Genomic DNA, 26,280 nt, shown 5'->3' with positions numbered 1-26,280 from the left:
AACCTCCTTTTTTGTTCTTCATAACCATTTTTTTCATTCTGATCATAATGATTTTCTTGTCGTTTCCAACATTCTAAGATTCAATTAGATGATTAGGATTTATCAAAGACATGACACACTTCCATGTCGATAATGCTCGAATCACCGCCAATCGGCACCAAGGCGATCCTTCCTGGCCGTTGCAACAAGTTGGCCCCTACCCGAAGCCTTTTAGACCGTTTTTATCAAGAAAATTTCAACGTTTACACCCCCACCTTGACCATACTTGTTTAGTTCTTGCACTGGACCAATTTACACAAGGAAACTCGTCTATTGTTTCATTCCTCGCTTTGGACGCCCACATAAACCTTACATTTAGTTTCCCTCAGGTCCAACAACTGCCACACGCCTCTAACGTTCCCCATCTACCCGTGGTTATCCCTTTAGGTTGAATTAAGGGAAGTAATTGACTTACACAAGATTTGTAATCTCTCAACAATGTTTTGGGCCTACTTTTCTTTTTAGTTCTTTATAACATTTTTTATACGGATCTTATTACTTTCTTTGTTGTTTCTCATCATTCTAAATTTGACTTAGAAGCTTCGGCTGGATCCAAAACCTACCAATAAAAGAAAGGCCATGTGAATAATGCTGAAATCACCGCCAATCCGACCTAAGTTCTCCTTCTTGTGCATTGCAACAAGTCCACCCCTAGCCCATGCCATTCCCACCATTTCCTCATCCGTAATGTCATCGTTTGCTCCCCACCTCTACCATACTAGTTCAGTTCTGGCATTGAACGAATTTACAACAAGAAACCAATCTTTTGTTTCATTCTTCCATTTGAAGCAAACATAAACCTTACAATTTAGTTTCCTCAACTTCAAGAAGTGCCACATTCCCCTAAGGTTCCCCATATACCGCATTGTTAAGCTTTTTGCTTGATTCAAAGGATGTAATCGAGTTGCACAAGATTTATTCATCTCTCAGCATTGTTTCGAGTTTAACCTCCTTTTTTGTTCTTCGTAACCATTTCCTTCATTTTGATCATATTGATTTTCTTGTCGTTTTCCAACATTTTAAGATTGAATTAGATGATTTGGCTTTATCAAAGACATGACACACTTCCATGTCGATAATGCTCGAATCACCGCCAATCGGTACCAAGGCGATCCTTCATGGCCGTTGCAACAAGTTGGCCCCTACACGAAGCCTTTTAGACCATTTTCATAAGGAAAATTTCAACGTTTACACCCCACCTTGACCATACTTGTTTAGTTCTTGCACTGGACCAATTTACACAAGGAAACTCGTCTATTGTTTCATTCCTCGCTTTGGACGCCCACATAAACCTTACATTTAGTTTCCCTCAGGTCCAACAACTGCCACACGCCTCTAACGTTCCCCATCTACCCGTGGTTATCCCTTTAGGTTGAATTAAGGGAAGTAATTGACTTACACAAGATTAGTAATCTCTCAACAATGTTTTGGGCCTACTTTTCTTTTTAGTTCTTTATAACATTGTTTATATGGATCTTATTGCTTTCTTTGTTGTTTCTCATCATTCTAAGATTGACTTAGAAGATTAGGCTGGATCCAAAACCTGTCAATAAAAGAAAGGCCATGTGAATAATTCTGAAATCACTGCCAATCCGACCTAAGTTCTCCTTCTTGTGCATTGCGACAAGTCCGCCCCTAGCCCATGCCATTCACACCATTTCCTTATCCGTAATGTCATCGTTTGCACCCCACCTCTACCATACTAGTTCAGTTCTGGCATTGAACGAATTTACAACAAGAAACCGATCTTTTGTTTCATTCTTCCATTTGAAGCAAACATAAACCTTACAATTTAGTTTCCTCAACTTCAAGATGTGCCACATTCCCCTAAGGTTCCCCATCTGCCGCATCGTTAAGCATTTAGCTTGATTCAAAGGATGTAATCGAGTTGCACAAGATTTAGTCATCTCTCAACAATCTTTCGAGTTTAACCTCCTTTTTTGTTCTTCATAACCATTTTTTTCATTCTGATCATAATGATTTTCTTGTCGTTTCCAACATTCTAAGATTCAATTAGATGATTAGGATTTATCAAAGACATGACACACTTCCATGTCGATAATGCTCGAATCACCGCCAATCGGCACCAAGGCGATCCTTCCTGGCCGTTGCAACAAGTTGGCCCCTACCCGAAGCCTTTTAGACCGTTTTTATCAAGAAAATTTCAACGTTTACACCCCCACCTTGACCATACTTGTTTAGTTCTTGCACTGGACCAATTTACACAAGGAAACTCGTCTATTGTTTCATTCCTCGCTTTGGACGCCCACATAAACCTTACATTTAGTTTCCCTCAGGTCCAACAACTGCCACACGCCTCTAACGTTCCCCATCTACCCGTGGTTATCCCTTTAGGTTGAATTAAGGGAAGTAATTGACTTACACAAGATTTGTAATCTCTCAACAATGTTTTGGGCCTACTTTTCTTTTTAGTTCTTTATAACATTTTTTATACGGATCTTATTACTTTCTTTGTTGTTTCTCATCATTCTAAATTTGACTTAGAAGCTTCGGCTGGATCCAAAGCCTACCAATAAAAGAAAGGCCATGTGAATAATGCTGAAATCACCGCCAATCCGACCTAAGTTCTCCTTCTTGTGCATTGCAACAAGTCCACCCCTAGCCCATGCCATTCCCACCATTTCCTCATCCGTAATGTCATCGTTTGCACCCCACCTCTACCATACTAGTTCAGTTCTGGCATTGAACGAATTTACAACAAGAAACCAATCTTTTGTTTCATTCTTCCATTTGAAGCAAACATAAACCTTACAATTTAGTTTCCTCAACTTCAAGAAGTGCCACATTCCCCTAAGGTTCCCCATATACCGCATTGTTAAGCTTTTTGCTTGATTCAAAGGATGTAATCGAGTTGCACAAGATTTAGTCATCTCTCAGCATTGTTTCGAGTTTAACCTCCTTTTTTGTTCTTCGTAACCATTTCCTTCATTTTGATCATATTGATTTTCTTGTCGTTTTCCAACATTTTAAGATTGAATTAGATGATTTGGCTTTATCAAAGACATGACACACTTCCATGTCGATAATGCTCGAATCACCGCCAATCGGTACCAAGGCGATCCTTCATGGCCGTTGCAACAAGTTGGCCCCTACACGAAGCCTTTTAGACCATTTTCATAAGGAAAATTTCAACGTTTACACCCCACCTTGACCATACTTGTTTAGTTCTTGCACTGGACCAATTTACACAAGGAAACTCGTCTATTGTTTCATTCCTCGCTTTGGACGCCCACATAAACCTTACATTTAGTTTCCCTCAGGTCCAACAACTGCCACACGCCTCTAACGTTCCCCATCTACCCGTGGTTATCCCTTTAGGTTGAATTAAGGGAAGTAATTGACTTACACAAGATTAGTAATCTCTCAACAATGTTTTGGGCCTACTTTTCTTTTTAGTTCTTTATAACATTGTTTATATGGATCTTATTGCTTTCTTTGTTGTTTCTCATCATTCTAAGATTGACTTAGAAGATTAGGCTGGATCCAAAACCTGTCAATAAAAGAAAGGCCATGTGAATAATTCTGAAATCACTGCCAATCCGACCTAAGTTCTCCTTCTTGTGCATTGCGACAAGTCCGCCCCTAGCCCATGCCATTCACACCATTTCCTTATCCGTAATGTCATCGTTTGCACCCCACCTCTACCATACTAGTTCAGTTCTGGCATTGAACGAATTTACAACAAGAAACCGATCTTTTGTTTCATTCTTCCATTTGAAGCAAACATAAACCTTACAATTTAGTTTCCTCAACTTCAAGATGTGCCACATTCCCCTAAGGTTCCCCATCTGCCGCATCGTTAAGCATTTAGCTTGATTCAAAGGATGTAATCGAGTTGCACAAGATTTAGTCATCTCTCAACAATCTTTCGAGTTTAACCTCCTTTTTTGTTCTTCATAACCATTTTTTTCATTCTGATCATAATGATTTTCTTGTCGTTTCCAACATTCTAAGATTCAATTAGATGATTAGGATTTATCAAAGACATGACACACTTCCATGTCGATAATGCTCGAATCACCGCCAATCGGCACCAAGGCGATCCTTCCTGGCCGTTGCAACAAGTTGGCCCCTACCCGAAGCCTTTTAGACCGTTTTTATCAAGACAATTTCAACGTTTACACCCCCACCTTGACCATACTTGTTTAGTTCTTGCACTGGACCAATTTACACAAGGAAACTCGTCTATTGTTTCATTCCTCGCTTTGGACGCCCACATAAACCTTACATTTAGTTTCCCTCAGGTCCAACAACTGCCACACGCCTCTAACGTTCCCCATCTACCCGTGGTTATCCCTTTAGGTTGAATTAAGGGAAGTAATTGACTTACACAAGATTAGTAATCTCTCAACAATGTTTTGGGCCTACTTTTCTTTTTAGTTCTTTATAACATTGTTTATACGGATCTTATTGCTTTCTTTGTTGTTTCTCATCATTCTAAGATTGACTTAGAAGATTAGGCTAGATCCAAAACCTGTCAATAAAAGAAAGGCCATGTGAATAATTCTGAAATCACCGCCAATCCGACCTAAGTTCTCCTTCTTGTGCATTGCGACAAGTCCGCCCCTAGCCCATGCCATTCACACCATTTCCTTATCCGTAATGTCATCGTTTGCACCCCACCTCTACCATACTAGTTCAGTTCTGGCATTGAACGAATTTACAACAAGAAACCGATCTTTTGTTTCATTCTTCCATTTGAAGCAAACATAAACCTTACAATTTAGTTTCCTCAACTTCAAGATGTGCCACATTCCCCTAAGGTTCCCCATCTGCCGCATCGTTAAGCATTTAGCTTGATTCAAAGGATGTAATCGAGTTGCACAAGATTTAGTCATCTCTCAACAATCTTTCGAGTTTAACCTCCTTTTTTGTTCTTCATAACCATTTTTTTCATTCTGATCATAATGATTTTCTTGTCGTTTCCAACATTCTAAGATTCAATTAGATGATTAGGATTTATCAAAGACATGACACACTTCCATGTCGATAATGCTCGAATCACCGCCAATCGGCACCAAGGCGATCCTTCCTGGCCGTTGCAACAAGTTGGCCCCTACCCGAAGCCTTTTAGACCGTTTTTATCAAGAAAATTTCAACGTTTACACCCCCACCTTGACGATACTTGTTTAGTTCTTGCACTGGACCAATTTACACAAGGAAACTCGTCTATTGTTTCATTCCTCGCTTTGGATGCCCACATAAACCTTACATTTAGTTTCCCTCAGGTCCAACAACTGCCACACGCCTCTAACGTTCCCCATCTACCCGTGGTTATCCCTTTAGGTTGAATTAAGGGAAGTAATTGACTTACACAAGATTAGTAATCTCTCAACAATGTTTTGGGCCTACTTTTCTTTTTAGTTCTTTATAACATTGTTTATACGGATCTTATTGCTTTCTTTGTTGTTTCTCATCATTCTAAGATTGACTTAGAAGATTAGGCTAGATCCAAAACCTGTCAATAAAAGAAAGGCCATGTGAATAATTCTGAAATCACCGCCAATCCGACCTAAGTTCTCCTTCTTGTGCATTGCGACAAGTCCGCCCCTAGCCCATGCCATTCACACCATTTCCTTATCCGTAATGTCATCGTTTGCACCCCACCTCTACCATACTAGTTCAGTTCTGGCATTGAACGAATTTACAACAAGAAACCGATCTTTTGTTTCATTCTTCGATTTGAAGCAAACATAAACCTTACAATTTAGTTTCCTCAACTTCAAGATGTGCCACATTCCCCTAAGGTTCCCCATCTGCCGCATCGTTAAGCATTTAGCTTGATTCAAAGGATGTAATCGAGTTGCACAAGATTTAGTCATCTCTCAACAATCTTTCGAGTTTAACCTCCTTTTTTGCTCTTCATAACCATTTTTTTCATTCTGATCATAATGATTTTCTTGTCGTTTCCAACATTCTAAGATTCAATTAGATGATTAGGATTTATCAAAGACATGACACACTTCCATGTCGATAATGCTCGAATCACCGCCAATCGGCACCAAGGCGATCCTTCCTGGCCGTTGCAACAAGTTGGCCCCTACCCGAAGCCTTTTAGACCGTTTTTATCAAGAAAATTTCAACGTTTACACCCCCACCTTGACCATACTTGTTTAGTTCTTGCACTGGACCAATTTACACAAGGAAACTCGTCTATTGTTTCATTCCTCGCTTTGGACGCCCACATAAACCTTACATTTAGTTTCCCTCAGGTCCAACAACTGCCACACGCCTCTAACGTTCCCCATCTACCCGTGGTTATCCCTTTAGGTTGAATTAAGGGAAGTAATTGACTTACACAAGATTTGTAATCTCTCAACAATGTTTTGGGCCTACTTTTCTTTTTAGTTCTTTATAACATTTTTTATACGGATCTTATTACTTTCTTTGTTGTTTCTCATCATTCTAAATTTGACTTAGAAGCTTCGGCTGGATCCAAAACCTACCAATAAAAGAAAGGCCATGTGAATAATGCTGAAATCACCGCCAATCCGACCTAAGTTCTCCTTCTTGTGCATTGCAACAAGTCCACCCCTAGCCCATGCCATTCCCACCATTTCCTCATCCGTAATGTCATCGTTTGCACCCCACCTCTACCATACTAGTTCAGTTCTGGCATTGAACGAATTTACAACAAGAAACCAATCTTTTGTTTCATTCTTCCATTTGAAGCAAACATAAACCTTACAATTTAGTTTCCTCAACTTCAAGAAGTGCCACATTCCCCTAAGGTTCCCCATATACCGCATTGTTAAGCTTTTTGCTTGATTCAAAGGATGTAATCGAGTTGCACAAGATTTAGTCATCTCTCAGCATTGTTTCGAGTTTAACCTCCTTTTTTGTTCTTCGTAACCATTTCCTTCATTTTGATCATATTGATTTTCTTGTCGTTTTCCAACATTTTAAGATTGAATTAGATGATTTGGCTTTATCAAAGACATGACACACTTCCATGTCGATAATGCTCGAATCACCGCCAATCGGTACCAAGGCGATCCTTCATGGCCGTTGCAACAAGTTGGCCCCTACACGAAGCCTTTTAGACCATTTTCATAAGGAAAATTTCAACGTTTACACCCCACCTTGACCATACTTGTTTAGTTCTTGCACTGGACCAATTTACACAAGGAAACTCGTCTATTGTTTCATTCCTCGCTTTGGACGCCCACATAAACCTTACATTTAGTTTCCCTCAGGTCCAACAACTGCCACACGCCTCTAACGTTCCCCATCTACCCGTGGTTATCCCTTTAGGTTGAATTAAGGGAAGTAATTGACTTACACAAGATTAGTAATCTCTCAACAATGTTTTGGGCCTACTTTTCTTTTTAGTTCTTTATAACATTGTTTATATGGATCTTATTGCTTTCTTTGTTGTTTCTCATCATTCTAAGATTGACTTAGAAGATTAGGCTGGATCCAAAACCTGTCAATAAAAGAAAGGCCATGTGAATAATTCTGAAATCACTGCCAATCCGACCTAAGTTCTCCTTCTTGTGCATTGCGACAAGTCCGCCCCTAGCCCATGCCATTCACACCATTTCCTTATCCGTAATGTCATCGTTTGCACCCCACCTCTACCATACTAGTTCAGTTCTGGCATTGAACGAATTTACAACAAGAAACCGATCTTTTGTTTCATTCTTCCATTTGAAGCAAACATAAACCTTACAATTTAGTTTCCTCAACTTCAAGATGTGCCACATTCCCCTAAGGTTCCCCATCTGCCGCATCGTTAAGCATTTAGCTTGATTCAAAGGATGTAATCGAGTTGCATAAGATTTAGTCATCTCTCAACAATCTTTCGAGTTTAACCTCCTTTTTTGTTCTTCATAACCATTTTTTTCATTCTGATCATAATGATTTTCTTGTCGTTTCCAACATTCTAAGATTCAATTAGATGATTAGGATTTATCAAAGACATGACACACTTCCATGTCGATAATGCTCGAATCACCGCCAATCGGCACCAAGGCGATCCTTCCTGGCCGTTGCAACAAGTTGGCCCCTACCCGAAGCCTTTTAGACCGTTTTTATCAAGAAAATTTCAACGTTTACACCCCCACCTTGACCATACTTGTTTAGTTCTTGCACTGGACCAATTTACACAAGGAAACTCGTCTATTGTTTCATTCCTCGCTTTGGACGCCCACATAAACCTTACATTTAGTTTCCCTCAGGTCCAACAACTGCCACACGCCTCTAACGTTCCCCATCTACCCGTGGTTATCCCTTTAGGTTGAATTAAGGGAAGTAATTGACTTACACAAGATTAGTAATCTCTCAACAATGTTTTGGGCCTACTTTTCTTTTTAGTTCTTTATAACATTGTTTATACGGATCTTATTGCTTTCTTTGTTGTTTCTCATCATTCTAAGATTGACTTAGAAGATTAGGCTAGATCCAAAACCTGTCAATAAAAGAAAGGCCATGTGAATAATTCTGAAATCACCGCCAATCCGACCTAAATTCTCCTTCTTGTGCATTGCGACAAGTCCGCCCCTAGCCCATGCCATTCACACCATTTCCTTATCCGTAATGTCATCGTTTGCACCCCACCTCTACCATACTAGTTCAGTTCTGGCATTGAACGAATTTACAACAAGAAACCGATCTTTTGTTTCATTCTTCCATTTGAAGCAAACATAAACCTTACAATTTAGTTTCCTCAACTTCAAGATGTGCCACATTCCCCTAAGGTTCCCCATCTGCCGCATCGTTAAGCATTTAGCTTGATTCAAAGGATGTAATCGAGTTGCACAAGATTTAGTCATCTCTCAACAATCTTTCGAGTTTAACCTTCTTTTTTGTTCTTCATAACCATTTTTTTCATTCTGATCATAATGATTTTCTTGTCGTTTCCAACATTCTAAGATTCAATTAGATGATTAGGATTTATCAAAGACATGACACACTTCCATGTCGATAATGCTCGAATCACCGCCAATCGGTACCAAGGCGATCCTTCCTGGCCGTTGCAACAAGTTGGCCCCTACCCGAAGCCTTTTAGACCGTTTTTATCAAGAAAATTTCAACGTTTACACCCCCACCTTGACGATACTTGTTTAGTTCTTGCACTGGACCAATTTACACAAGGAAACTCGTCTATTGTTTCATTCCTCGCTTTGGATGCCCACATAAACCTTACATTTAGTTTCCCTCAGGTCCAACAACTGCCACACGCCTCTAACGTTCCCCATCTACCCGTGGTTATCCCTTTAGGTTGAATTAAGGGAAGTAATTGACTTACACAAGATTAGTAATCTCTCAACAATGTTTTGGGCCTACTTTTCTTTTTAGTTCTTTATAACATTGTTTATACGGATCTTATTGCTTTCTTTGTTGTTTCTCATCATTCTAAGATTGACTTAGAAGATTAGGCTAGATCCAAAACCTGTCAATAAAAGAAAGGCCATGTGAATAATTCTGAAATCACCGCCAATCCGACCTAAGTTCTCCTTCTTGTGCATTGCGACAAGTCCGCCCCTAGCCCATGCCATTCACACCATTTCCTTATCCGTAATGTCATCGTTTGCACCCCACCTCTACCATACTAGTTCAGTTCTGGCATTGAACGAATTTACAACAAGAAACCGATCTTTTGTTTCATTCTTCGATTTGAAGCAAACATAAACCTTACAATTTAGTTTCCTCAACTTCAAGATGTGCCACATTCCCCTAAGGTTCCCCATCTGCCGCATCGTTAAGCATTTAGCTTGATTCAAAGGATGTAATCGAGTTGCACAAGATTTAGTCATCTCTCAACAATCTTTCGAGTTTAACCTCCTTTTTTGCTCTTCATAACCATTTTTTTCATTCTGATCATAATGATTTTCTTGTCGTTTCCAACATTCTAAGATTCAATTAGATGATTAGGATTTATCAAAGACATGACACACTTCCATGTCGATAATGCTCGAATCACCGCCAATCGGCACCAAGGCGATCCTTCCTGGCCGTTGCAACAAGTTGGCCCCTACCCGAAGCCTTTTAGACCGTTTTTATCAAGAAAATTTCAACGTTTACACCCCCACCTTGACCATACTTGTTTAGTTCTTGCACTGGACCAATTTACACAAGGAAACTCGTCTATTGTTTCATTCCTCGCTTTGGACGCCCACATAAACCTTACATTTAGTTTCCCTCAGGTCCAACAACTGCCACACGCCTCTAACGTTCCCCATCTACCCGTGGTTATCCCTTTAGGTTGAATTAAGGGAAGTAATTGACTTACACAAGATTTGTAATCTCTCAACAATGTTTTGGGCCTACTTTTCTTTTTAGTTCTTTATAACATTTTTTATACGGATCTTATTACTTTCTTTGTTGTTTCTCATCATTCTAAATTTGACTTAGAAGCTTCGGCTGGATCCAAAACCTACCAATAAAAGAAAGGCCATGTGAATAATGCTGAAATCACCGCCAATCCGACCTAAGTTCTCCTTCTTGTGCATTGCAACAAGTCCACCCCTAGCCCATGCCATTCCCACCATTTCCTCATCCGTAATGTCATCGTTTGCACCCCACCTCTACCATACTAGTTCAGTTCTGGCATTGAACGAATTTACAACAAGAAACCAATCTTTTGTTTCATTCTTCCATTTGAAGCAAACATAAACCTTACAATTTAGTTTCCTCAACTTCAAGAAGTGCCACATTCCCCTAAGGTTCCCCATATACCGCATTGTTAAGCTTTTTGCTTGATTCAAAGGATGTAATCGAGTTGCACAAGATTTAGTCATCTCTCAGCATTGTTTCGAGTTTAACCTCCTTTTTTGTTCTTCGTAACCATTTCCTTCATTTTGATCATATTGATTTTCTTGTCGTTTTCCAACATTTTAAGATTGAATTAGATGATTTGGCTTTATCAAAGACATGACACACTTCCATGTCGATAATGCTCGAATCACCGCCAATCGGTACCAAGACGATCCTTCATGGCCGTTGCAACAAGTTGGCCCCTACACGAAGCCTTTTAGACCATTTTCATAAGGAAAATTTCAACGTTTGCACCCCACCTTGACCATACTTGTTTAGTTCTTGCACTGGACCAATTTACACAAGGAAACTCGTCTATTGTTTCATTCCTCGCTTTGGACGCCCACATAAACCTTACATTTAGTTTCCCTCAGGTCCAACAACTGCCACACGCCTCTAACGTTCCCCATCTACCCGTGGTTATCCCTTTAGGTTGAATTAAGGGAAGTAATTGACTTACACAAGATTAGTAATCTCTCAACAATGTTTTGGGCCTACTTTTCTTTTTAGTTCTTTATAACATTGTTTATATGGATCTTATTGCTTTCTTTGTTGTTTCTCATCATTCTAAGATTGACTTAGAAGATTAGGCTGGATCCAAAACCTGTCAATAAAAGAAAGGCCATGTGAATAATTCTGAAATCACTGCCAATCCGACCTAAGTTCTCCTTCTTGTGCATTGCGACAAGTCCGCCCCTAGCCCATGCCATTCACACCATTTCCTTATCCGTAATGTCATCGTTTGCACCCCACCTCTACCATACTAGTTCAGTTCTGGCATTGAACGAATTTACAATAAGAAACCGATCTTTTGTTTCATTCTTCCATTTGAAGCAAACATAAACCTTACAATTTAGTTTCCTCAACTTCAAGATGTGCCACATTCCCCTAAGGTTCCCCATCTGCCGCATCGTTAAGCATTTAGCTTGATTCAAAGGATGTAATCGAGTTGCACAAGATTTAGTCATCTCTCAACAATCTTTCGAGTTTAACCTCCTTTTTTGTTCTTCATAACCATTTTTTTCATTCTGATCATAATGATTTTCTTGTCGTTTCCAACATTCTAAGATTCAATTAGATGATTAGGATTTATCAAAGACATGACACACTTCCATGTCGATAATGCTCGAATCACCGCCAATCGGCACCAAGGCGATCCTTCCTGGCCGTTGCAACAAGTTGGCCCCTACCCGAAGCCTTTTAGACCGTTTTTATCAAGAAAATTTCAACGTTTACACCCCCACCTTGACGATACTTGTTTAGTTCTTGCACTGGACCAATTTACACAAGGAAACTCGTCTATTGTTTCATTCCTCGCTTTGGACGCCCACATAAACCTTACATTTAGTTTCCCTCAGGTCCAACAACTGCCACACGCCTCTAACGTTCCCCATCTACCCGTGGTTATCCCTTTAGGTTGAATTAAGGGAAGTAATTGACTTACACAAGATTAGTAATCTCTCAACAATGTTTTGGGCCTACTTTTCTTTTTAGTTCTTTATAACATTGTTTATACGGATCTTATTGCTTTCTTTGTTGTTTCTCATCATTCTAAGATTGACTTAGAAGATTAGGCTAGATCCAAAACCTGTCAATAAAAGAAAGGCCATGTGAATAATTCTGAAATCACTGCCAATCCGACCTAAGTTCTCCTTCTTGTGCATTGCGACAAGTCCGCCCCTAGCCCATGCCATTCACACCATTTCCTTATCCGTAATGTCATCGTTTGCACCCCACCTCTACCATACTAGTTCAGTTCTGGCATTGAACGAATTTACAATAAGAAACCGATCTTTTGTTTCATTCTTCCATTTGAAGCAAACATAAACCTTACAATTTAGTTTCCTCAACTTCAAGATGTGCCACATTCCCCTAAGGTTCCCCATCTGCCGCATCGTTAAGCATTTAGCTTGATTCAAAGGATGTAATCGAGTTGCACAAGATTTAGTCATCTCTCAACAATCTTTCGAGTTTAACCTCCTTTTTTGTTCTTCATAACCATTTTTTTCATTCTGATCATAATGATTTTCTTGTCGTTTCCAACATTCTAAGATTCAATTAGATGATTAGGATTTATCAAAGACATGACACACTTCCATGTCGATAATGCTCGAATCACCGCCAATCGGCACCAAGGCGATCCTTCCTGGCCGTTGCAACAAGTTGGCCCCTACCCGAAGCCTTTTAGACCGTTTTTATCAAGAAAATTTCAACGTTTACACCCCCACCTTGACGATACTTGTTTAGTTCTTGCACTGGACCAATTTACACAAGGAAACTCGTCTATTGTTTCATTCCTCGCTTTGGACGCCCACATAAACCTTACATTTAGTTTCCCTCAGGTCCAACAACTGCCACACGCCTCTAACGTTCCCCATCTACCCGTGGTTATCCCTTTAGGTTGAATTAAGGGAAGTAATTGACTTACACAAGATTTGTAATCTCTCAACAATGTTTTGGGCCTACTTTTCTTTTTAGTTCTTTATAACATTTTTTATACGGATCTTATTACTTTCTTTGTTGTTTCTCATCATTCTAAATTTGACTTAGAAGCTTCGGCTGGATCCAAAACCTACCAATAAAAGAAAGGCCATGTGAATAATGCTGAAATCACCGCCAATCCGACCTAAGTTCTCCTTCTTGTGCATTGCAACAAGTCCACCCCTAGCCCATGCCATTCCCACCATTTCCTCATCCGTAATGTCATCGTTTGCACCCCACCTCTACCATACTAGTTCAGTTCTGGCATTGAACGAATTTACAACAAGAAACCAATCTTTTGTTTCATTCTTCCATTTGAAGCAAACATAAACCTTACAATTTAGTTTCCTCAACTTCAAGAAGTGCCACATTCCCCTAAGGTTCCCCATATACCGCATTGTTAAGCTTTTTGCTTGATTCAAAGGATGTAATCGAGTTGCACAAGATTTAGTCATCTCTCAGCATTGTTTCGAGTTTAACCTCCTTTTTTGTTCTTCGTAACCATTTCCTTCATTTTGATCATATTGATTTTCTTGTCGTTTTCCAACATTTTAAGATTGAATTAGATGATTTGGCTTTATCAAAGACATGACACACTTCCATGTCGATAATGCTCGAATCACCGCCAATCGGTACCAAGACGATCCTTCATGGCCGTTGCAACAAGTTGGCCCCTACACGAAGCCTTTTAGACCATTTTCATAAGGAAAATTTCAACGTTTGCACCCCACCTTGACCATACTTGTTTAGTTCTTGCACTGGACCAATTTACACAAGGAAACTCGTCTATTGTTTCATTCCTCGCTTTGGACGCCCACATAAACCTTACATTTAGTTTCCCTCAGGTCCAACAACTGCCACACGCCTCTAACGTTCCCCATCTACCCGTGGTTATCCCTTTAGGTTGAATTAAGGGAAGTAATTGACTTACACAAGATTAGTAATCTCTCAACAATGTTTTGGGCCTACTTTTCTTTTTAGTTCTTTATAACATTGTTTATACGGATCTTATTGCTTTCTTTGTTGTTTCTCATCATTCTAAGATTGACTTAGAAGATTAGGCTAGATCCAAAACCTGTCAATAAAAGAAAGGCCATGTGAATAATTCTGAAATCACCGCCAATCCGACCTAAGTTCTCCTTCTTGTGCATTGCGACAAGTCCGCCCCTAGCCCATGCCATTCACACCATTTCCTTATCCGTAATGTCATCGTTTGCACCCCACCTCTACCATACTAGTTCAGTTCTGGCATTGAACGAATTTACAACAAGAAACCGATCTTTTGTTTCATTCTTCCATTTGAAGCAAACATAAACCTTACAATTTAGTTTCTTCAACTTCAAGATGTGCCACATACCCCTAAGGTTCCCCATCTGCCGCATCGTTAAGCATTTAGCTTGATTCAAAGGATGTAATCGAGTTGCACAAGATTTAGTCATCTCTCAACAATCTTTCGAGTTTAACCTCCTTTTTCGTTCTTCATAACCATTTTTTTCATTCTGATCATAATGATTTTCTTGTCGTTTCCAACATTCTAAGATTCAATTAGATGATTAGGATTTATCAAAGACATGACACACTTCCATGTCGATAATGCTCGAATCACCGCCAATCGGCACCAAGGCGATCCTTCCTGGCCGTTGCAACAAGTTGGCCCCTACCCGAAGCCTCTTAGACCGTTTTTATCAAGAAAATTTCAACGTTTACACCCCCACCTTGACCATACTTGTTTAGTTCTTGCACTGGACCAATTTACACAAGGAAACTCGTCTATTGTTTCATTCCTCGCTTTGGACGCCCACATAAACCTTACATTTAGTTTCCCTCAGGTCCAACAACTGCCACACGCCTCTAACGTTCCCCATCTACCCGTGGTTATCCCTTTAGGTTGAATTAAGGGAAGTAATTGACTTACACAAGATTTGTAATCTCTCAACAATGTTTTGGGCCTACTTTTCTTTTTAGTTCTTTATAACATTGTTTATACGGATCTTATTGCTTTCTTTGTTGTTTCTCATCATTCTAAGATTGACTTAGAAGCTTAGGCTAGATCCAAAACCTACCAATAAAAGAAAGGCCATGTGAATAATTCTGAAATCACCGCCAATCCGACCTAAGTTCTCCTTCTTGTGCATTGCGACAAGTCCGCCCCTAGCCCATGCCATTCACACCATTTCCTTATCCGTAATGTCATCGTTTGCACCCCACCTCTACCATACTAGTTCAGTTCTGGCATTGAACGAATTTACAACAAGAAACCGATCTTTTGTTTCATTCTTCCATTTGAAGCAAACATAAACCTTACAATTTAGTTTCCTCAACTTCAAGATGTGCCACATTCCCCTAAGGTTCCCCATCTGCCGCATCGTTAAGCTTTTTGCTTGATTCAAAGGATGTAATCGAGTTGCACAAGATTTAGTCATCTCTCTACAATCTTTCGAGTTTAACCTCCTTTTTTGTTCTTCATAACCATTTTTTTCATTCTGATCATAATGATTTTCTTGTCGTTTCCAACATTCTAAGATTCAATTAGATGATTAGGATTTATCAAAGACATGACACACTTCCATGTCGATAATGCTCGAATCACCGCCAATCGGCACCAAGGCGATCCTTCCTGGCCGTTGCAACAAGTTGGCCCCTACCCGAAGCCTTTTAGACCGTTTTTATCAAGAAAATTTCAACGTTTACACCCCCACCTTGACGATACTTGTTTAGTTCTTGCACTGGACCAATTTACACAAGGAAACTCGTCTATTGTTTCATTCCTCGCTTTGGACGCCCACATAAACCTTACATTTAGTTTCCCTCAGGTCCAACAACTGCCACACACCTCTAACGTTCCCCATCTACCCGTGGTTATCCCTTTAGGTTGAATTAAGGGAAGTAATTGACTTACACAAGATTAGTAATCTCTCAACAATGTTTTGGGCCTACTTTTCTTTTTAGTTCTTTATAACATTGTTTATACGGATCTTATTGCTTTCTTTGTTGTTTCTCATCATTCTAAGATTGACTTAGAAGATTAGGCTAGATCCAAAACCTGTCAATAAAAGAAAGGCCATGTGAATAATTCTGAAATCACCGCCAATCCGACCTAAGTTCTCCTTCTTGTGCATTGCGACAAGTCCGCCCCTAGCCCATGCCATTCACACCATTTCCTTATCCGTAATGTCATCGTTTGCACCCCACCTCTACCATACTAGTTCAGTTCTGGCATTGAACGAATTTACAACAAGAAACCGATCTTTTGTTTCATTCTTCGATTTGAAGCAAACATAAACCTTACAATTTAGTTTCCTCAACTTCAAGATGTGCCACATTCCCCTAAGGTTCCCCATCTGCCGCATCGTTAAGCATTTAGCTTGATTCAAAGGATGTAATCGAGTTGCACAAGATTTAGTCATCTCTCAACAATCTTTCGAGTTTAACCTCCTTTTTTGTTCTTCATAACCATTTTTTTCATTCTGATCATAATGATTTTCTTGTCGTTTCCAACATTCTAAGATTCAATTAGATGATTAGGATTTATCAAAGACATGACACACTTCCATGTCGATAATGCTCGAATCACCGCCAATCGGTACCAAGGCGATCCTTCATGGCCGTTGCAACAAGTTGGCCCCTACACGAAGCCTTTTAGACCATTTTCATAAGGAAAATTTCAACGTTTACACCCCACCTTGACCATACTTGTTTAGTTCTTGCACTGGACCAATTTACACAAGGAAACTCGTCTATTGTTTCATTCCTCGCTTTGGACGCCCACATAAACCTTACATTTAGTTTCCCTCAGGTCCAACAACTGCCACACGCCTCTAACGTTCCCCATCTACCCGTGGTTATCCCTTTAGGTTGAATTAAGGGAAGTAATTGACTTACACAAGATTAGTAATCTCTCAACAATGTTTTGGGCCTACTTTTCTTTTTAGTTCTTTATAACATTGTTTATACGGATCTTATTGCTTTCTTTGTTGTTTCTCATCATTCTAAGATTGACTTAGAAGATTAGGCTAGATCCAAAACCTGTCAATAAAAGAAAGGCCATGTGAATAATTCTGAAATCACCGCCAATCCGACCTAAGTTCTCCTTCTTGTGCATTGCGACAAGTCCGCCCCTAGCCCATGCCATTCACACCATTTCCTTATCCGTAATGTCATCGTTTGCACCCCACCTCTACCATACTAGTTCAGTTCTGGCATTGAACGAATTTACAACAAGAAACCGATCTTTTGTTTCATTCTTCGATTTGAAGCAAACATAAACCTTACAATTTAGTTTCCTCAACTTCAAGATGTGCCACATTCCCCTAAGGTTCCCCATCTGCCGCATCGTTAAGCATTTAGCTTGATTCAAAGGATGTAATCGAGTTGCACAAGATTTAGTCATCTCTCAACAATCTTTCGAGTTTAACCTCCTTTTTTGTTCTTCATAACCATTTTTTTCATTCTGATCATAATGATTTTCTTGTCGTTTCCAACATTCTAAGATTCAATTAGATGATTAGGATTTATCAAAGACATGACACACTTCCATGTCGATAATGCTCGAATCACCGCCAATCGGCACCAAGGCGATCCTTCCTGGCCGTTGCAACAAGTTGGCCCCTACCCGAAGCCTTTTAGACCGTTTTTATCAAGAAAATTTCAACGTTTACACCCCCACCTTGACCATACTTGTTTAGTTCTTGCACTGGACCAATTTACACAAGGAAACTCGTCTATTGTTTCATTCCTCGCTTTGGACGCCCACATAAACCTTACATTTAGTTTCCCTCAGGTCCAACAACTGCCACACGCCTCTAACGTTCCCCATCTACCCGTGGTTATCCCTTTAGGTTGAATTAAGGGAAGTAATTGACTTACACAAGATTTGTAATCTCTCAACAATGTTTTGGGCCTACTTTTCTTTTTAGTTCTTTATAACATTTTTTATACGGATCTTATTACTTTCTTTGTTGTTTCTCATCATTCTAAATTTGACTTAGAAGCTTCGGCTGGATCCAAAACCTACCAATAAAAGAAAGGCCATGTGAATAATGCTGAAATCACCGCCAATCCGACCTAAGTTCTCCTTCTTGTGCATTGCAACAAGTCCACCCCTAGCCCATGCCATTCCCACCATTTCCTCATCCGTAATGTCATCGTTTGCACCCCACCTCTACCATACTAGTTCAGTTCTGGCATTGAACGAATTTACAACAAGAAACCAATCTTTTGTTTCATTCTTCCGTTTGAAGCAAACATAAACCTTACAATTTAGTTTCCTCAACTTCAAGAAGTGCCACATTCCCCTAAGGTTCCCCATATACCGCATTGTTAAGCTTTTTGCTTGATTCAAAGGATGTAATCGAGTTGCACAAGATTTAGTCATCTCTTAGCATTGTTTCGAGTTTAACCTCCTTTTTTGTTCTTCGTAACCATTTCCTTCATTTTGATCATATTGATTTTCTTGTCGTTTTCCAACATTTTAAGATTGAATTAGATGATTTGGCTTTATCAAAGACATGACACACTTCCATGTCGATAATGCTCGAATCACCGCCAATCGGTACCAAGGCGATCCTTCATGGCCGTTGCAACAAGTTGGCCCCTACACGAAGCCTTTTAGACCATTTTCATAAGGAAAATTTCAACGTTTACACCCCACCTTGACCATACTTGTTTAGTTCTTGCACTGGACCAATTTACACAAGGAAACTCGTCTATTGTTTCATTCCTCGCTTTGGACGCCCACATAAACCTTACATTTAGTTTCCCTCAGGTCCAACAACTGCCACACGCCTCTAACGTTCCCCATCTACCCGTGGTTATCCCTTTAGGTTGAATTAAGGGAAGTAATTGACTTACACAAGATTTGTAATCTCTCAACAATGTTTTGGGCCTACTTTTCTTTTTAGTTCTTTATAACATTTTTTATACGGATCTTATTACTTTCTTTGTTGTTTCTCATCATTCTAAATTTGACTTAGAAGCTTCGGCTGGATCCAAAACCTACCAATAAAAGAAAGGCCATGTGAATAATGCTGAAATCACCGCCAATCCGACCTAAGTTCTCCTTCTTGTGCATTGCAACAAGTCCACCCCTAGCCCATGCCATTCCCACCATTTCCTCATCCGTAATGTCATCGTTTGCACCCCACCTCTACCATACTAGTTCAGTTCTGGCATTGAACGAATTTACAACAAGAAACCAATCTTTTGTTTCATTCTTCCATTTGAAGCAAACATAAACCTTACAATTTAGTTTCCTCAACTTCAAGAAGTGCCACATTCCCCTAAGGTTCCCCATATACCGCATTGTTAAGCTTTTTGCTTGATTCAAAGGATGTAATCGAGTTGCACAAGATTTAGTCATCTCTCAGCATTGTTTCGAGTTTAACCTCCTTTTTTGTTCTTCGTAACCATTTCCTTCATTTTGATCATATTGATTTTCTTGTCGTTTTCCAACATTTTAAGATTGAATTAGATGATTTGGCTTTATCAAAGACATGACACACTTCCATGTCGATAATGCTCGAATCACCGCCAATCGGTACCAAGACGATCCTTCATGGCCGTTGCAACAAGTTGGCCCCTACACGAAGCCTTTTAGACCATTTTCATAAGGAAAATTTCAACGTTTGCACCCCACCTTGACCATACTTGTTTAGTTCTTGCACTGGACCAATTTACACAAGGAAACTCGTCTATTGTTTCATTCCTCGCTTTGGACGCCCACATAAACCTTACATTTAGTTTCCCTCAGGTCCAACAACTGCCACACGCCTCTAACGTTCCCCATCTACCCGTGGTTATCCCTTTAGGTTGAATTAAGGGAAGTAATTGACTTACACAAGATTAGTAATCTCTCAACAATGTTTTGGGCCTACTTTTCTTTTTAGTTCTTTATAACATTGTTTATACGGATCTTATTGCTTTCTTTGTTGTTTCTCATCATTCTAAGATTGACTTAGAAGATTAGGCTAGATCCAAAACCTGTCAATAAAAGAAAGGCCATGTGAATAATTCTGAAATCACCGCCAATCCGACCTAAGTTCTCCTTCTTGTGCATTGCGACAAGTCCGCCCCTAGCCCATGCCATTCACACCATTTCCTTATCCGTAATGTCATCGTTTGCACCCCACCTCTACCATACTAGTTCAGTTCTGGCATTGAACGAATTTACAACAAGAAACCGATCTTTTGTTTCATTCTTCCATTTGAAGCAAACATAAACCTTACAATTTAGTTTCTTCAACTTCAAGATGTGCCACATACCCCTAAGGTTCCCCATCTGCCGCATCGTTAAGCATTTAGCTTGATTCAAAGGATGTAATCGAGTTGCACAAGATTTAGTCATCTCTCAACAATCTTTCGAGTTTAACCTCCTTTTTCGTTCTTCATAACCATTTTTTTCATTCTGATCATAATGATTTTCTTGTCGTTTCCAACATTCTAAGATTCAATTAGATGATTAGGATTTATCAAAGACATGACACACTTCCATGTCGATAATGCTCGAATCACCGCCAATCGGCACCAAGGCGATCCTTCCTGGCCGTTGCAACAAGTTGGCCCCTACCCGAAGCCTCTTAGACCGTTTTTATCAAGAAAATTTCAACGTTTACACCCCCACCTTGACCATACTTGTTTAGTTCTTGCACTGGACCAATTTACACAAGGAAACTCGTCTATTGTTTCATTCCTCGCTTTGGACGCCCACATAAACCTTACATTTAGTTTCCCTCAGGTCCAACAACTGCCACACGCCTCTAACGTTCCCCATCTACCCGTGGTTATCCCTTTAGGTTGAATTAAGGGAAGTAATTGACTTACACAAGATTTGTAATCTCTCAACAATGTTTTGGGCCTACTTTTCTTTTTAGTTCTTTATAACATTGTTTATACGGATCTTATTGCTTTCTTTGTTGTTTCTCATCATTCTAAGATTGACTTAGAAGCTTAGGCTAGATCCAAAACCTACCAATAAAAGAAAGGCCATGTGAATAATTCTGAAATCACCGCCAATCCGACCTAAGTTCTCCTTCTTGTGCATTGCGACAAGTCCGCCCCTAGCCCATGCCATTCACACCATTTCCTTATCCGTAATGTCATCGTTTGCACCCCACCTCTACCATACTAGTTCAGTTCTGGCATTGAACGAATTTACAACAAGAAACCGATCTTTTGTTTCATTCTTCCATTTGAAGCAAACATAAACCTTACAATTTAGTTTCCTCAACTTCAAGATGTGCCACATTCCCCTAAGGTTCCCCATCTGCCGCATCGTTAAGCTTTTTGCTTGATTCAAAGGATGTAATCGAGTTGCACAAGATTTAGTCATCTCTCTACAATCTTTCGAGTTTAACCTCCTTTTTTGTTCTTCATAACCATTTTTTTCATTCTGATCATAATGATTTTCTTGTCGTTTCCAACATTCTAAGATTCAATTAGATGATTAGGATTTATCAAAGACATGACACACTTCCATGTCGATAATGCTCGAATCACCGCCAATCGGCACCAAGGCGATCCTTCCTGGCCGTTGCAACAAGTTGGCCCCTACCCGAAGCCTTTTAGACCGTTTTTATCAAGAAAATTTCAACGTTTACACCCCCACCTTGACGATACTTGTTTAGTTCTTGCACTGGACCAATTTACACAAGGAAACTCGTCTATTGTTTCATTCCTCGCTTTGGACGCCCACATAAACCTTACATTTAGTTTCCCTCAGGTCCAACAACTGCCACACACCTCTAACGTTCCCCATCTACCCGTGGTTATCCCTTTAGGTTGAATTAAGGGAAGTAATTGACTTACACAAGATTAGTAATCTCTCAACAATGTTTTGGGCCTACTTTTCTTTTTAGTTCTTTATAACATTGTTTATACGGATCTTATTGCTTTCTTTGTTGTTTCTCATCATTCTAAGATTGACTTAGAAGATTAGGCTAGATCCAAAACCTGTCAATAAAAGAAAGGCCATGTGAATAATTCTGAAATCACCGCCAATCCGACCTAAGTTCTCCTTCTTGTGCATTGCGACAAGTCCGCCCCTAGCCCATGCCATTCACACCATTTCCTTATCCGTAATGTCATCGTTTGCACCCCACCTCTACCATACTAGTTCAGTTCTGGCATTGAACGAATTTACAACAAGAAACCGATCTTTTGTTTCATTCTTCGATTTGAAGCAAACATAAACCTTACAATTTAGTTTCCTCAACTTCAAGATGTGCCACATTCCCCTAAGGTTCCCCATCTGCCGCATCGTTAAGCATTTAGCTTGATTCAAAGGATGTAATCGAGTTGCACAAGATTTAGTCATCTCTCAACAATCTTTCGAGTTTAACCTCCTTTTTTGTTCTTCATAACCATTTTTTTCATTCTGATCATAATGATTTTCTTGTCGTTTCCAACATTCTAAGATTCAATTAGATGATTAGGATTTATCAAAGACATGACACACTTCCATGTCGATAATGCTCGAATCACCGCCAATCGGTACCAAGGCGATCCTTCATGGCCGTTGCAACAAGTTGGCCCCTACACGAAGCCTTTTAGACCATTTTCATAAGGAAAATTTCAACGTTTACACCCCACCTTGACCATACTTGTTTAGTTCTTGCACTGGACCAATTTACACAAGGAAACTCGTCTATTGTTTCATTCCTCGCTTTGGACGCCCACATAAACCTTACATTTAGTTTCCCTCAGGTCCAACAACTGCCACACGCCTCTAACGTTCCCCATCTACCCGTGGTTATCCCTTTAGGTTGAATTAAGGGAAGTAATTGACTTACACAAGATTAGTAATCTCTCAACAATGTTTTGGGCCTACTTTTCTTTTTAGTTCTTTATAACATTGTTTATACGGATCTTATTGCTTTCTTTGTTGTTTCTCATCATTCTAAGATTGACTTAGAAGATTAGGCTAGATCCAAAACCTGTCAATAAAAGAAAGGCCATGTGAATAATTCTGAAATCACCGCCAATCCGACCTAAGTTCTCCTTCTTGTGCATTGCGACAAGTCCGCCCCTAGCCCATGCCATTCACACCATTTCCTTATCCGTAATGTCATCGTTTGCACCCCACCTCTACCATACTAGTTCAGTTCTGGCATTGAACGAATTTACAACAAGAAACCGATCTTTTGTTTCATTCTTCGATTTGAAGCAAACATAAACCTTACAATTTAGTTTCCTCAACTTCAAGATGTGCCACATTCCCCTAAGGTTCCCCATCTGCCGCATCGTTAAGCATTTAGCTTGATTCAAAGGATGTAATCGAGTTGCACAAGATTTAGTCATCTCTCAACAATCTTTCGAGTTTAACCTCCTTTTTTGTTCTTCATAACCATTTTTTTCATTCTGATCATAATGATTTTCTTGTCGTTTCCAACATTCTAAGATTCAATTAGATGATTAGGATTTATCAAAGACATGACACACTTCCATGTCGATAATGCTCGAATCACCGCCAATCGGCACCAAGGCGATCCTTCCTGGCCGTTGCAACAAGTTGGCCCCTACCCGAAGCCTTTTAGACCGTTTTTATCAAGAAAATTTCAACGTTTACACCCCCACCTTGACCATACTTGTTTAGTTCTTGCACTGGACCAATTTACACAAGGAAACTCGTCTATTGTTTCATTCCTCGCTTTGGACGCCCACATAAACCTTACATTTAGTTTCCCTCAGGTCCAACAACTGCCACACGCCTCTAACGTTCCCCATCTACCCGTGGTTATCCCTTTAGGTTGAATTAAGGGAAGTAATTGACTTACACAAGATTTGTAATCTCTCAACAATGTTTTGGGCCTACTTTTCTTTTTAGTTCTTTATAACATTTTTTATACGGATCTTATTACTTTCTTTGTTGTTTCTCATCATTCTAAATTTGACTTAGAAGCTTCGGCTGGATCCAAAACCTACCAATAAAAGAAAGGCCATGTGAATAATGCTGAAATCACCGCCAATCCGACCTAAGTTCTCCTTCTTGTGCATTGCAACAAGTCCACCCCTAGCCCATGCCATTCCCACCATTTCCTCATCCGTAATGTCATCGTTTGCACCCCACCTCTACCATACTAGTTCAGTTCTGGCATTGAACGAATTTACAACAAGAAACCAATCTTTTGTTTCATTCTTCCGTTTGAAGCAAACATAAACCTTACAATTTAGTTTCCTCAACTTCAAGAAGTGCCACATTCCCCTAAGGTTCCCCATATACCGCATTGTTAAGCTTTTTGCTTGATTCAAAGGATGTAATCGAGTTGCACAAGATTTAGTCATCTCTCAGCATTGTTTCGAGTTTAACCTCCTTTTTTGTTCTTCGTAACCATTTCCTTCATTTTGATCATATTGATTTTCTTGTCGTTTTCCAACATTTTAAGATTGAATTAGATGATTTGGCTTTATCAAAGACATGACACACTTCCATGTCGATAATGCTCGAATCACCGCCAATCGGTACCAAGGCGATCCTTCATGGCCGTTGCAACAAGTTGGCCCCTACACGAAGCCTTTTAGACCATTTTCATAAGGAAAATTTCAACGTTTACACCCCACCTTGACCATACTTGTTTAGTTCTTGCACTGGACCAATTTACACAAGGAAACTCGTCTATTGTTTCATTCCTCGCTTTGGACGCCCACATAAACCTTACATTTAGTTTCCCTCAGGTCCAACAACTGCCACACGCCTCTAACGTTCCCCATCTACCCGTGGTTATCCCTTTAGGTTGAATTAAGGGAAGTAATTGACTTACACAAGATTAGTAATCTCTCAACAATGTTTTGGGCCTACTTTTCTTTTTAGTTCTTTATAACATTGTTTATACGGATCTTATTGCTTTCTTTGTTGTTTCTCATCATTCTAAGATTGACTTAGAAGATTAGGCTGGATCCAAAACCTGTCAATAAAAGAAAGGCCATGTGAATAATTCTGAAATCACTGCCAATCCGACCTAAGTTCTCCTTCTTGTGCATTGCGACAAGTCCGCCCCTAGCCCATGCCATTCACACCATTTCCTTATCCGTAATGTCATCGTTTGCACCCCACCTCTACCATACTAGTTCAGTTCTGGCATTGAACGAATTTACAACAAGAAACCGATCTTTTGTTTCATTCTTCGATTTGAAGCAAACATAAACCTTACAATTTAGTTTCCTCAACTTCAAGATGTGCCACATTCCCCTAAGGTTCCCCATCTGCCGCATCGTTAAGCATTTAGCTTGATTCAAAGGATGTAATCGAGTTGCACAAGATTTAGTCATCTCTCAACAATCTTTCGAGTTTAACCTCCTTTTTTGTTCTTCATAACCATTTTTTTCATTCTGATCATAATGATTTTCTTGTCGTTTCCAACATTCTAAGATTCAATTAGATGATTAGGATTTATCAAAGACATGACACACTTCCATGTCGATAATGCTCGAATCACCGCCAATCGGCACCAAGGCGATCCTTCCTGGCCGTTGCAACAAGTTGGCCCCTACCCGAAGCCTTTTAGACCGTTTTTATCAAGAAAATTTCAACGTTTACACCCCCACCTTGACCATACTTGTTTAGTTCTTGCACTGGACCAATTTACACAAGGAAACTCGTCTATTGTTTCATTCCTCGCTTTGGACGCCCACATAAACCTTACATTTAGTTTCCCTCAGGTCCAACAACTGCCACACACCTCTAACGTTCCCCATCTACCCGTGGTTATCCCTTTAGGTTGAATTAAGGGAAGTAATTGACTTACACAAGATATGTAATCTCTCAACAATGTTTTGGGCCTACTTTTCTTTTTAGTTCTTTATAACATTTTTTATACGGATCTTATTACTTTCTTTGTTGTTTCTCATCATTCTAAATTTGACTTAGAAGCTTCGGCTGGATCCAAAACCTACCAATAAAAGAAAGGCCATGTGAATAATGCTGAAATCACCGCCAATCCGACCTAAGTTCTCCTTCTTGTGCATTGCAACAAGTCCACCCCTAGCCCA

This window comes from Carya illinoinensis, chromosome 7, assembly GCF_018687715.1.
Source record: "Carya illinoinensis cultivar Pawnee chromosome 7, C.illinoinensisPawnee_v1, whole genome shotgun sequence".
NCBI lineage: Eukaryota > Viridiplantae > Streptophyta > Magnoliopsida > Fagales > Juglandaceae > Carya > Carya illinoinensis.
The sequence above is the reverse complement of the archived record's forward strand: the minus strand, read 5'-3'. Positions refer to the sequence as shown.